Source organism: Crocuta crocuta, unplaced genomic scaffold, assembly GCF_008692635.1.
Source record: "Crocuta crocuta isolate KB4526 unplaced genomic scaffold, BGI_CrCroc_1.0 scaffold516, whole genome shotgun sequence".
NCBI classification, from domain to species: Eukaryota; Metazoa; Chordata; class Mammalia; order Carnivora; family Hyaenidae; genus Crocuta; species Crocuta crocuta.
In genome coordinates, this window is record NW_027529538.1 from 530,673 (window position 1) to 539,072 (window position 8,400).

The window sequence follows — 8,400 nt, forward strand, 5'->3', positions numbered from 1 at the left end:
GAGAGAATCCCAAGCAGGCTCTGCACTGTCAGTGCACAGCCCAATGTGGGGCTCAAAACCACAAACCATGAGATCATGACCTGAGCTGAAATCAAAAGTTGGACGCTTAACCAACTGAGCCACCCAGATGCTCCACAAACTGTATTTTTTAAATAAAAATTTATAAATTTTCCTATGGCTTAGTCATTACTCTACTTGTAAGTTTATTTTATATTGATTTTTCCACTGAGGTACTGATGCTTATAACGACTGCTCTCCTTTTTACAGAGTCTCTTCTTTATCAAGTTATCATGGTTTAGAAAGAAGCGGGCCATGGTGGCAATGAAGTGGTGTCCTGTACAGAAGGCTGATACACCTTTGGTAGGGTCCTGTTTTCAGCCAACAGAGTCCTCATCCACCCCAAGTACTCAGGAAGCCCTTGGGGAAAGAAGAAAAAAAGAAAGGAAAGCATAAAAGGAAAGGAAAGCATGAAAGGAAGGAAGGGAAGGAAGGGAAGGAAGGGAAGGAAGGGAACGAAGGAAGGAAGGAAGGAAGGAAGGAAGGAAGGAAGGAAAGAAGGAAGCCAGTTTTATCGTAGCAGTAGGGAAATTGCTCTAATCCATTCATGCACCTTTATTTGGTCTCCATGGTCTGAGCAGAGCATAAATTCAGCATGGCTGGCCAGAAAAAGACTTAACAATGTAAACACCATCCTGCGTACATGGTCAACACGGCTAGTGCGACAGGGATTTCACTACTACTTCACAATGCACACCCTCTTTTTTACAATGGACATAATCACTGCAGAAATTTTCTTTTAAAGAAAAGATGACCAAGTTCATTCTAGAACCTTCTTTGATTATTCATGGCAGTGCTACAAATACACTGGGTCCATTGTATTGTTCGGATGGATGGAACTCCCATTGAGTCTGAAAGAATGGCATAAAGTGAAAACTGTTGAACAACTGCCACGTATAGAAACTCCTTTGTGAATTTTCGGGTTCCAACAGCCTGTCCCAAGTCCACTCTTACACCTTAAGAGAAAGCAACATGATACAAAAGAAAAAAGTTGGTAGGAGACTGTGCTTAAACGCCAACCAGTGGGTCTCTCCCCACTCATCGATTCGGCAGGACCCAGTGGGGAAGCGTTGAGACTGAGAATTTTCATCTCTAACAATTTTCCAGGAGATGCTGAGGCTATTTTTTGGGGATCTCATTCTGAGAGTCACAGCTTAGCAAAGAGCAGTTTGGGGTCAGTTCTGAGGCTGGAAGTTTGAGATTTCTTAGTTTTAGTTTTACTCTCCTTGAAGATTAGACACTAGAGGGCAGTGTGATCTCGGCACACAGGGACAGAGAGCAGATCATATCCCATCAAATCCAGACCTTTGCTTCAGCCCAAACATCTCTGATTTCTATCTGTTCTATTTATTGGTGGTTCACCTAGGAGTTTATTTATTTTTTATTATTTTTTTCACATAGGAATTTATATGTAAGAAAGGTTCTTCTTCCAGAAATAAATTTAAAAGCTGTTCTCTCTTCAGTCCCTTCTTTTTTGAAATCACAGGGCCTGTCACCTGGAAAGCAGGGGTGGAGGGGAGGTGATTTTTATGTCCCATTATTCAGACAGCTTTAGAATTGAAAGGTAAGTGGGCTCTTTAGAGTCTGGCATTTCTAAAAGTGTCTTCAATGAAATAAAATTCTATTACTAATAGACATAGAATTTTGAGACCAAATAAGTTCAGAAGCATTGGGTTAAATAAAGTCATATGAGTTCCTTTGCTGGAATGTTCCTCAGCGTCTTTATTTGTACATTGAGGTTCCTTGAGAGGGGGGCGGAGAATGCAGGGCTGCTGTGAGTATTTTGGAAAGAAACACCAATCTGGTCCTAATTTTTCATTTTCCTGGAAGGAAGTAGAGACTGGAAGATAACGTGACTGCTGGGTAGTGACAGCTCACAGTACTTTCCACGGGAAAACCTTCAGGACCATTGGCAATGAGCATGGCCAGGTGAGTCAAATGCCCTTCCTTTCTGGGGCCTGGAATCTTCCCGTTCCACCTGCCGGAATACTTTTCCTTCCAGCACCTGAAGGCTGTGCCCCATATCTTTGTCCAGATTGTTCTCAAATGTCCTTTTTCAGACAGGACTTCTCAAAACACCATGTCCAAAATGTTTTTTTCCTTCTGTTACTCTCTATATGTTTAACGGTTTTTGTTCAAATCGTCCCCCCCATTTTTTTTAAGTTTATTCATTTATTTTTTGAGGGGGGGCAGAGGCAGAGAGAGAGAAGGAGAGAGAGAATCCCAAGCAGGCTCCCACTGTCAGCAAGAAGGCAGATGCAGGGCTCAAACCCATGAACTGTGAGATCATGACCTGAGCCGAAATCAAGAGTCAAACAGTTAACTCACTGAGCCACTCAGATGCCCCTATTTCTTTCCTTTTAAAAGAAGATATGTCTCCATCTTCAAGTCTACTATATTCTTAGTATTTAGTAGGCCCTCAATTAACATTTTTTTTGCATAAATTACCTAGTGCTATCAAAGAATATAGTATAAGACTGATTATTGTATCCATCAGGGTTCTCCAGAGCAATAGAGCCAATAGGAGTTATATATATTATGTGTTAAAATGGCAAAAACCAGTGTGTTTTATAAAATAGTTCTGACAGGACCCATATAATCTAAGCACTATGTGAATTTATGGAAAAATCTCCACTTGCATTCCTGGGTTTAAAAGTGCAATATCTGACACTTCCCAGTAACTGTTTAAATGTAATCATATTTTATTTTTATACACCCAGGTATGTTAGAGAATATTCTTCCAGGCTTCAGGAAGTTAGGATTTATATGTTATTTGGGAATTAGTATTTATATTTATCCGAAGGCCTCTCTGAGAAGGAATTCTACACTGGATTTTACTGCAATTAAGGTAACTGCCTTGGAAAATCCTGGCCACTTTTTAAAAAATTTCCACCTTCCAAATCTCACAGGGGAGCTTCTCTTGAGCAGGCTGACCTGCAAGGACACAGCGGAAGCAAATTCAGGCAAATGTCACCCCAGGGGGTCTTCTGTGCATGCAGGAGGGAGGAGGCCCTGAGGGTGGTGATGGTGGGGATAATCTTGAGCTGCCGAGGGACAACCAACGAGGGACAAGGAAGCACAGACAAGGAAGCACAGACGTTTGTGAGGTGAACGAACTTAAGATAAAAATCTACCTTCTGAGTAGACTTCCCCTCCTGAGTCTCTCAGAGTTTATCTTTTCTCCTTGAATCACAAGGTCCCTCCTGTCCTGCTCACCATTGAGATAACGGGGAGAGGGAGTGTGTGTGTGTGTGTGTGTGTGTGGTCTTAGATATAAAACAAAGCCTGAAAATAGATGAGCTGTGTTAAAGAATTCATGTGTTAAGGACTTGGCTTCTGGTATTCTTAGCGGGAGCAGCGCAGTCTACAATGACAGATACAAGTATTTCCATAAGTGTATTCACACACACTTGCTAGTAATAATCACCTAGTCATCTGATGATTTCACTTCGAAGGGAGTTTAGAAATAATGTTCACCACAGAAGATGATATTCCCTGGAAAAGAGTGAGTAACCTTGGGCGGAATTTTGGCTTTCCGTGGGCGAAGAGCTTTGGGAGGGATGGCCATCCAGATTACTCCATGTTATCTACCACCCACTCACTCTGTCCCTTCATAAGGTGGGCCCACATGAAGACTGATTTCTTTGGGGACCTATTAGATTGACTGTCCTCTTCTTTGAGGGAAAGTAAATGCTCATCCAATTTCTATCAATGAAGCTCTTACTTAAGTGGAGTAGATGGCAATGATAGGCATTGAATTACATCAGTAAAGATGAATGATGACAATGAAAACTATTTGCCAGTGGTTAGGTTGAGATGTCTCTTTTCTATTTACTTCTACTTCACAGAGAGTAAGGATATGCTCTTTCGTATGGAATGCTTCTAGGGTTTTCTAGGTCTTTCTGTATAGGTGGCTGAAGAAATGGCTCTCTGTGGAGCCTTTGAGGAACCATGCTGGGAAGTATCTGGAAGCCCCTTCTCTTCTTTCATTCATTGTATTTCTGTTCAGCCTGACCGTGGGTTGTTGCACAACTACAGCTGAACTCAGAGCTGAACTTCTGGTCTTTTCTTCTCCATGACTTCCATGGATCTGCAGCTATTTCCACTGTCCTGGAGAAGTTGAAATTCCTCCACCCTCTAAATTTTGGCTTGAGAAAACCTGAGATCAATCTAGTGGAAGAAACCCAATCTCCCACTTGGTGGGGATGGGAGAGGACTACAGCTTCTTTGGAGAGAGGAGGAGAGAAATAGGCAAAAGTGCGAGGATCAGGCAAGAATATAGAGATGGAGGGGGGTGATATTGAGGGAGAAGGGAGATAGAAATGATTTGCCCCAACTAATAAGGAGAACCATTATGCTGCTAGTATTTTCCAGGATCTTCAGATCAAATACTAGCCTCATCATTTTCTAGCTGTGATCTCAGGTGTTTGCATGTGGCATTTGATACTGTCCTTGACCCTCAATGATGCCTCCAGATAATTATTCCCAACCCTTTGAGAGAAAATGAAAATGTTCATTTTTTGGGAACTCACTTAACTTGACCACTTTCTTGCGGTCTAGTTGCTGTTATCATGGACATCCCCATCTCTCTTCCTTGGTTGTCCAAATCCTTGACATCAATTTTTCTCCCAAGTCCTGCTGTTATCTTATTGTTCTTCAATATCCACCTGACATATGTCTCATCTTCCCATTTTCTGAGGCTTCTCATTTCCGAGGACCCTTTTTCTCCTATTCTATCTCAGCCCCCCATTCTCATGGCCATACTGTATTCTCTCTCTAATAAGGGATTCAGTCATCTGGCTGTGTCTACAACCATCTCTTCTTGCTTATGTCACCAGCTACTGTGACTGTACCATTCCTTAGCTCCATTGGGATATCTCTGTTTTTTTCCCCACAATATCCCAGCCTTCTTCTTTCTTTCTTTCCCTTATTATTTCTCCAATAATCACACCAATGCCTTAAGCTCCATTGCCTGTCTATGCTTAGATCCCATCTGTATGGAAAAGACCCTCATTCTAAGGGGGTTTTTTGGAGTACATTTTTCTGTTGGTGATTTTGCATTCCTTATCTCGTCTACTGGATGAATAGCTGAGTTCTCCATCAGGGTTTTCCCCAGCTTTCATGGAGTTCCTGGAGTCCCCTTCCAAGAGAAGGTTCTGGACAGTCCTGGATGCAATTTTCAGCTGCTTCTCAGAGATTCTCCAAATTCCTATGCTCCCCAGTGCCAAGCTGAGGACCACTCCTATACCTCTGCCCAGACCGCTTTCCCAAAAGGGAGCCCCTGAGGGTTAGGTCTGCACGCTGCCAGGTTTAGGGCTGCACTAGGTGAGTGTGGCAGGGCCACACTGTTTAAATGACTTATGCATCCAAATATCTGAAATTCTTCAGCCCACAAAAGACTTTAAGCCCTTCCATACCCCCTGGAAGCACATGGGTAGTCAAATGAAACCTGTCTTTTTCTGATACCTCTTCTTTCTGGTACCTTTGAATAACCACTCATAATCATGACTTCTAGCGACCTACTTGAATCTGGCTTTACCGGTCTGTCCACATGTCCTGAGATTTTGAGTGCTCAGCATGTGCTCCAAGGATGCAATCCTCTATCAAAACCAAATCAATGCTTCTTAACACATACTATCAACAAGCACGTAAAAATAATATCTCTGTACATGCCATTTAACCGAATACCTTCTTGGGTAGGCATTTATACTACATGCTTTCAATGCCTTATTTTGAATCCTCAGAAAGTTCACAAAGTAGATATTGTCTCTACTTGGCAGATGGGCAGGCAGACATTCCGGGAGAGATAATGTGGCTCTCGCCTGGGGTCATGCAGTTTAGAATCCAGTTCTGTAAGGATGTAAAGCTTGAAATCTTTTACCTGCAGGGTGGGGCGTGCTGCTCTGAAATTCCCTTCTCTTATTCTTTTCAAGTTGTTCTACAGTCTTGTTTCCCACCTCCTCTGTCCATGCCGGCCCCTCCCCAAATTTCCACTGTGTGGCGTACAGCTTAAGGTTGCCATCTAAAATGGTGTGTGTCATTAAATGTCATGTATTATCTCTACTGCTAATATATGCAGCATGCAGACCCTTTTTCTTTAATTTTTTTTAATCTTTATTTTTAAGAGAGAGGGAGAGAGAGAACGAGCGGAGGAGGAACAGAGAGAGAGAGGGAGACACAGAATCTGAAGCAGGCTCCAGGCTCTGAGCTGTCAGCACAGAGCCCAATGCAGGGCTCAACTCATGAACTGAGACTTCATGACCTCAGTCATAGTCGGATGCTCAACCAACTGAGCCACCCAATTGACACCCAACATCCTATTAGTTTTAGGTGTACATCACAGTGATTTGATATTTTTATACCATTAGGAAATGATCCTCACAATATGTATAGTTGCCATCTGTCACCATACAAAGTCATTACAACATTATTGATTATATTCCCTATGCTGTACAATACATTGACATGGTTTGTTTATTTAAAAACTGATAGTTTGCACCTCTTCATCCCTTTCACCTATTTTGCCCCTTTCCCAGCCCTTCCCCCTCAACCATTTGTTTTGTGTATCTGTGAATCTGTTTCTTTTTTGTCTCATTTATTTGTTTTGTGTTTTAGATTCCACATATAAATGAAATCATATGGAATTTGTCTTTCTCTGACTTATTTCACTTAGCTTTGTACTTTCTAGATCCATCCATTTTGTCACAAATGGCAGGATTTCATTCTTTTCATGGCTGAGTAATGCAGCACGCATTCTTGAAATCAGTTCAGTGGACATTTACAGAGGTTTCCGTTGAGTAGTTTAAGCCCTCCACAAGCTATTCTTTGGGATGAAGAGATCATTTACTGCTAGCGGCATCTAAGATTTGTCAGGCTTTCAGGGATGTAGTGCTTAATTCCCAGCTGTAATGGTTTCCAAACTGAAAGTTCAGACATAGGGGAAGAGCTTCTGCATTGACAGCTGGCTCTGTCCTTTGGATGCTATGAGGCATAGACCCCTTCTGTTGCAGCCTGCTGCTGAATGCTGCTAGCAGACTGAGGTTGTTTCAAAGATGCTTTGCCTTTACTATTACACTTACTAGTATACAACTTTGAGTAAATGTTGCAGACCCTCTCCAACCTTGCGCAAATTATACAAACCAATGACATTTCATTATTATTTGCTTCGTGTACCTTCTCCATCACAAGGAATAGAAATAAGAATTCTATACAAATTATTCTTTTGCTATTGCCCTCTCTGTTCTAATTTTTTCCCTCTGGAATGAATAATGTTCCATATTTTATTTTACCCTACTAAGATGAAGCAAGCATGGTCTCCTATTTGGTGAAACCAGTGTCTGAAGCAAAAACTAGAAAGACGTCTTTCATCAGCTGCTTCCTCCAGCAGAAAAGTAAAGTTTGTCAGGGCTTACCTTTGTGGTCCTAAAAGCGAGAGAACAGGAGGCTTTACACAAAAGGAGAACATTAGTCAGCAAAAAAAAAAAAAAAGAAAGAAAAAGAAAAGAAAAAGAAATTCACAAGGTGAGCGTGGCGTTCTGTCCTCTGCTCCGCTGGGACACAGGGCCAGCCGCCATCATCCGCGATGTTAAAGTTCCAGTCTGTAGGGCAGGTCTCTAGGGCAGGTCTGTAACACCTGCCGAACGTCTTGATTGAGCAACGAGGCATGCGGTGGCTCGCTGCAATCTGCAGCAGACAGGAAGGACCGAGCAGAGTTCATTATGACAGATTAATGAGACCTCTGCCTTTGCATCTGCAGAGAATTGATTTTTCCTTGTCTTAAAAATAGATTGTGGCTATCATCTTAACAGCTTCTTGGAGAGGAGAAGTTTTCAGATTTTCTCAGCACCTATTTTTGTTAGTGGCAAGACCAGTCAGTCACACTCCTGCTACTATTTTACTAGCTTCATATTTTAATCTCATGCCACGAGTCTTTTGCAAGTCACGGTGTACGTCCTTTGGACCATCTAATTGGGTTGAGTTTTTCAGTGCACACACTTGCCTCTTTCTTCCATGATGTTTGACTTGAATTCCTAGCTCCACAGCTTGATGCATTTCCCACCCCCAATCATTTCCTTTGAAAAAGTCTCCCTTTCTAGGATTTCCAAAGCAATTGGGCCTCTGAGGATTAAGATACAGCTACCCACCTCCCTTTGCTGCCATTATTAACGTTCTACCTCATTTTTTCTGCTGTATCACTTACAACGTGCTTGTGAGTCACCTCCTTCTGGACATTTGCAGCTGGCTCCAAGCCAGCATTCCTCTCCCTGTTTGTGAGTGTAACTCCCGGGGCGGGCATTCGCCAGGCAGCCCTGTGGATTTTATACAGTGACCTGGAAACTCACA

The 8,400-nt window shown here is 42.3% G+C and overlaps 1 protein-coding gene across 8 annotated transcripts in view; it reads right to left on the reverse strand.

The window, feature by feature from the left end:
• Positions 1-7,632, reverse strand: part of LOC144229315 (thiamine transporter 2-like) — a 45,210-nt gene extending 37,578 nt beyond the window's left edge. For 7 of the 8 annotated variants that reach the window (XR_013334453.1, XR_013334450.1, XR_013334452.1 and 4 more), the window contains exon 1: positions 7,470-7,558. The gene's annotated coding sequence lies outside the window, so the exon portion shown is untranslated. The other variant, XM_077761327.1, reaches the window with a different exon arrangement.
• Positions 7,633-8,400: the final 768 nt, after the last annotated feature.